Source organism: Globicephala melas, chromosome 3 (assembly GCF_963455315.2).
Source record: "Globicephala melas chromosome 3, mGloMel1.2, whole genome shotgun sequence".
NCBI classification, from domain to species: Eukaryota; Metazoa; Chordata; class Mammalia; order Artiodactyla; family Delphinidae; genus Globicephala; species Globicephala melas.
In genome coordinates, this window is record NC_083316.1 from 111,763,177 (window position 1) to 111,769,513 (window position 6,337).

The window sequence follows — 6,337 nt, forward strand, 5'->3', positions numbered from 1 at the left end:
AGCGATGCAAACATGTGTTCTCATGTTGAATCACTTAAGTTAGTTCCCATGTCTGGTGTACATTGTCACATGCGTGCATCCTCTACAAGTGGTTGTGTTTTTGTATACTGTACAGTACTGTATAGAGTACAGTAATACAGTATCTTTATTTCAAGCCCGGGATGTCCAGAAGCAAGCGTAAAAGCAGCGGTGATGTAGCTGGTACAGTACTAACCAGACATCACTGGATCCGTTTTTCAAGAGGGTAGGTAGAATTGAATCTAGCAAGGAACTAGAACCTGTGCCATCAGCGTCAGGCATGAGTGAAATTGCAGCTTGTCTTCTGTCTCACATTGCTGACGATCCTTCAGCTCTACCATCCCACCTCCTCTCCCTCTTCCAGTCAGTAACTCTTCTTGCCTGTTCACTCGATGCCAGGCCCTGTATGCCAGCTGTTGTACTGTACTACTGTACTTGTCAAGGTACTGTACTGTAAGTTTAAAATTGTTTTCTGTATTTTTTGTGTTTTTTTCCTGTGTATTATTTGTGTGAAAATTATTATAAACCTATTACAGTACAGTACTACGTAGCCGATTGTGTTAGTTGAGTACCTAGGCTAAGTTGTTGGACTTAGAAACAAATTGGACTTATGAACGTGCTCTCGGAATGGAACTCCTTCATATGTAGGGGACTTACTAATGCATTCGGGCAATTTGGCATACTGACAGAGTTTAGTTTCAGGTTCAAATTCAAGCTCTGCCATTTAACGTGGGGACCTTAGGCAAATTACTTAAGCTTTTATTTTCTTCATTTAAAAAATGTATATAATGTCTATGCCAGAGATATTGCAAGAATTATATGGGATATATAACCAAACTAAAATACTTAACCCATCACCTGACATATTTTAGTATGATAATTTTAACTTTTGTTATACATTCTAAAAGGTCTTTTAACATGAAAGTATCTTAATAAAATGAAAGCAGATGCTGAATTTTCAAATTTGTAAAACATGCCCATTGATTTGGGCATTTTGTTTTCTGTATTAGCAGAACATCAGGCAATATCACAAGATATTCCTTTAACCTTTACATTATCTGAAGGTTATCTGGAGTGGGGAATGGACAAGAGAAAGAAGAGGAACATCAATTGATGCACAGTTGTTCTTTTCTTTTTCCTTTGGCTGCGACTTGCGGCTTGTGGGATCTTAGTTTCCCAACCAGTGATCGAACCCGCGCCCTCAGCAGTGAAAGTGCAGAGTCCCAACCACTGGCCCGCCAGGGAATTCTCTGCACAGTTATTATTATATTTTTTAATATTTATTTATTTGGCAGTGCCAGGTCTTAGTTGCAGCATGAGGAATCTGTTTTAGTTGCGACACCTGGGATCTTTTTTTTATTTTTTAATAAATTTATTTATTTTATTTTATTTATTTCTTTTTGGGTGCGTTGGGTCTTCATTGCTGCATGCGGTCTTTCTCTAGTTGTAGCGAGTGGGGGCTACTCTTTGTTGTGGTGCGTGGGCTTCTTATTGCTGTGGCTTCTCTTGTTGCGGAGCACGGGCTCGAGGCACGCAGGCTCAGTAGTTGTGGCTTGCGGGCTCTAGAGTGCAGGCTCAGTAGTTGTGGCGCGTGGGCTTAGTTGCACTGCAGCATGTGGGATCTTCCTGGACCAGGGCTCGAACCTGTGTCCCCTGCATTGTTAGGCGGATTCTTAACCACTGTGCCACCAGGGAAGTCTCTGGGATCTTTTTTAGTTGCGGTGTGCGGGATCTTTAGTTGTGGCATGCTGGATCTTAGTTGTGGCATGCTGGATCTTAGTCGTGGCATGTGGGATCTAATTCCCTGACCAGGGATTGAACCTGGGCCCCCTGCATTGGGAGCTCGGAGTCCTAGCCACTGGACCACGAGGGTAGTCCCTGCGCAGTTATTCTTGCTTGGAAGACTTGAATGTAAGGATACTTCCAAGACTTGAATGATTTTATTTGCCTTCTTAAGAATTGCATGTACTGTTTTTTTGTTTACTTGTTAAAAGATTGAGATATAGTTGACGTACAGTATTATATAAGTTACAGGTGTACAACACAGTAATTCACAATTTTTAAAGGTTATATTCTATTTATAGTTATAAAATACTGGCTCTCTTCCCTATATTGTACAATATATCCTTGTAGCTTGTTTATTTTATACATAATAGTTTGTACCTCTTAATGCCCTACCCCTGTCGTGCCCCTCCCCCTTCCCTCTCCCCACTGATAACCACTAGTTTGTTCTCTGTATCTGTGAATCTGTTTCCTTTTTGTTATATTCACTAGTTTGTTTTATTTTTTAGATTCCACTTATGAGTGATATTATACAGTATTTGTCTTTCTCTGTATGACATATTTCACTTACCATAATACCCTCCAAGTCCATCCATGTTGTTGCAAATGGCAAAAATTCTTTTTTATGGCTGAGTAGTATTCCATTGTATACATATACACCACATCTTCTTTATCCATTTGTCTGCTGATGGACACTTAGGCTGCTTCCATATCTTGGCAACTGTAAATAATGCTGCTGTAAACATTGAGGTGCATGTATCTTTTCAAATTAGTGTTTTTGTTTTTTTCAGATATATACCCAGAGTGGAAGTGCTGGGTCATATGGTAGTTCTGTTTTTAGTTTTCTGGGAAACATACTGTTTTCCACAGTGGTTGCTCCAGTTTATGTTCCCACCAACAGTGTATGAGAGTTCTTTTCTCCATATCCTTGTTATTTGTTATTTGTGGTCTCTTTGATGACAGCCATCCTGTCAGGTGTGAGGTGATATCTCATTGTAGTTTTAATTTGCAATTCTCTGATGATTAATGACATTGAGCGTCTTTTCATGTGCCTGTTGGTCATCAGTATGTCTTCTCTGAAATGTCTATTCATGTCTTCTGCTCATTTTTTAATTGGGTTGTTTGTTTCTTGATGTTGAGTTCTATTAGCTGTTTATATATTTTGGATATTAATCCCTTATCAGTCATATCATACACAAATATTTTCTCCCATTCAGTAGGTTGTTGATGATTTCCTTTGCTCTGCAAAAGCTTTTAAGTCTGATTAGCCCCACTTGTTTATTTTGCTTTTATTTCCTTTGCTTTAAGAAATAGACCCAAAAAATATTGCTATAATTTAAGTCAAAGAGTATTCTAGCATGTGCTAGAAAGCATGTTTTAGTTTTTAAAACAAAATATATATAGCCTATTGTCCTTTTGGGTTTTTTTGGCCATGCCGTGGGGCTTGTGGAATCTTAGTTCCCCAACCAGGGATTGAACCCCAGGCCATGGTAGTGAAAGCCCTGAGTCCTAACCCCTGGACCACCAGGGAACTCCCTGTAATTTTTTATAGTCACCATTTTGATGTCAGTTTTAATATTTTGAAGGTGGGATTAGTGAATCAGTATCTCCAAATGCTATGTTGGTTATACTATCAAACACAGTAAGTTGAATCATAATTTATGGATTTCTTTATTGCTTGAGGATTTGCCATTTCCTAAACAGAACTTCTCAAATCTGTTGTAAACTCAAGTACATCTCAAAAAAATCAGATTCAATGAATTGAATAGGGGAGGAAGAACATATTAGGTAAGTAGGTAATTGACCATTAGGTAATGGCTTGGATAAGTAATTTTTATGTTATTTTCTTATTATTATAACATCATCAAGTATTAATACTATTGGTATTCAAATCTTATTACTCAGTTGTGGTAAGCCAGCCCCATATGGCTCCTAGTGATCCTCACCTCCCGGTATTATGTCCTTGTGTTGTCCCCTCCTGCATGGTAAAATGTGTAGCCAATAGGATATTGCAGAAATGATGATGTGTGATTTCTTTTTTAAAATTTATTTTATTTACTTTTGGCTGTGTTGGGTCTTTGTTGCTGTGTGCGGGCTTTTTCTAGTTGTGGCGCACAGGCTTCTCATTGCGGTGGCTTCTCTCGTTGCGGAGCACAGGCTCTAGGCACATGGGCTTCAGTAGTTGTGGCATGTGGCCTCAGTAGTTGTGGCTCACGGGCTCAGTAGTTGTGGCGCACGGGATTAGTTGCTCTGTGGCATATGGGATCTTCCTGGACCAGGGATCGAACCCATGTTCCCTGCATTGGCAGGCAGATTCTTAACCACTGCACCACCAGCGAAGTCCCGATGTGTGATTTTTGAGTCTAGGACATAATGGACTGCACTTAGCATTGCTCCCTTGGATCACTTGGTCTGGGGGAAGCCATCTGTCATATCATTAGAACATAGAAACTCTCCTATGGAGAGATCCACATGGTTAAGAACTGAGCCATCCTACTAACAGTCAGTGTCAACTTGCCATCTTGGAAGCAGATCTTCCAGCCCCAGTCAAGCCTACAAATAACTGCAGCCCAAGCCAACATCTTGATTGCAATCGCATGAGAGATCCTGAGCTAGAACCACCCAGCTAAGCCATTTCTGAATTCCTTACCCACATAAATGGTGTGAGATAATAAATGATTATTACTATTTTAAGACAAAGTTTTGGGTAATTTGTTATGCAACACTAGATAATCAATACACTGATTGTACATGATTGTTAGGTTATACTAAGTACTCACATACCTAAGGAATAACCAATTCATAAGATTTCCCTTTCAAAATGATGTTAAGACACAACTATACCGATAAGGACATTAGCAACTATCATTATCTTCAACTAACTCCCTCCTATCCCCCTGCCGCGGACTTTCCATCATGCAAGCCTGGCAAAACACTAACTCTGGGCTAATTTTGGTTCCCTTTTACTCCAGAGCTGCTAAATGCTATTGGAGAAAAATGCTTAACTGTGCCATTTGCCACTATAAATTCCTGCTTTGCAACCACAGCTGGATCCCCAACACTATCTTAGTAGTATCCTTAGTCAGCTCTCATGCCATTCTTTATTCAGGTTATTTCAGATTTCCACTCTCCACTCTCCTTAGATACTTAGATCACCGCATGCTCTCTCTCAGCAGACCACCTTTCTTCTTGACAGAGAAAATAGCTTATCTGCATTCATCCTTTCCTCCTATTACAATGGAGGAAATATTCCTCTTACTGTCTCTAGTTTATCCCTCTTTGGATCCCACCGTACTTTTTCCTCACAAATCATCCTCTCTCCTGTGTCTGAAACCTCTCTCAGTAGGATCCTTCTCATTAGCTTTTAAACACAATTTAGTTAAATCTAATATTTATTACACAAGCTATTATGAAGTATTGGTTAACAGTGTGATAACATTTGAAATGGGTTACTGGTTGTATATCAGTGTAAAAGGTTTTGAATTCAGATTGATATTCTAGCTTCAGCTGTGTCAGAAACTCCCTATGTGACACTGAGCCATTTTCTCTGGCTTTAGTTTCCTAATGAGTCAAATAAGAATGGTATCTCTGGGAGAAAGCCATCTGAGTGAAATCATAAATGCCAAAGGCTTAATACCCAGATCAGAAATGTAGAGGTCGGGGCTTCCCTGGTGGAGCAGTGGTTAAGAATCTGCCTGCCAGTGCAGGAGACGGGTTCGAGCCCTGGTCCAGGAAGATCCCACATGCCGCGGAGCAACTAAGCCCGTGCGCCACAACTACTGAGCCTGCGCTCCAGAGCCCGTGCTCCGCAACACGAGAAGCCACCGCAATGAGAAGCCCGCGCACCGCAACGAAGAGTAGCCCCCGCTCTTCGTAACTAGAGAAAGCCCGCGCACAGCAACGAAGACCCAGTGCAGCCAAAAAAATAAAATAAATTAAAAAAAAGAGAAAACGTTAAAAAAAATAAATGCAGAGGTCTCCTTGTTTTACAGTTGAGGTTTATACTTGTGATTATACCAGGTAGCATCTCATGTACATCAAAGTAAAGCATGGTTTTGATTAGGAATGAAACTTAGGGTATGGCCTGTGATGTTTTTAGAGTTTTCTTAACTACTGTACATTGCCTGATCTACCTTGTGCTTCAGGACACAAGTCTCTTAAATATCTTGGGAGGCTACTTAATTATTGAAGGAGCTTAGTTTAATCTCCTTTTGTTATAACTGCAAAGCATATCCAGTATTGATGAAATAATAATGAGTACATTGGGTCATCTTAAGTCCATCAAAATTAAAATGATAAAGACAGGAAAGGAGCTTGGAAGAATAACTATGTGAATACATGCCCAAAGTATTGATTTATTAATTAAATATCCTCTTCAGATGAAAGGTATTACATTACAAAACAACACAATCCAGTTATCTATTCTATTTAAAAAATCACCAAAAACTTAGTGACTTAAAATAACAATTTTTTTTCAACATCTTTATTGGAGTATAATTGCTCTGCAATGGTGCGTTAGCTTCTGCTTTATAACAAA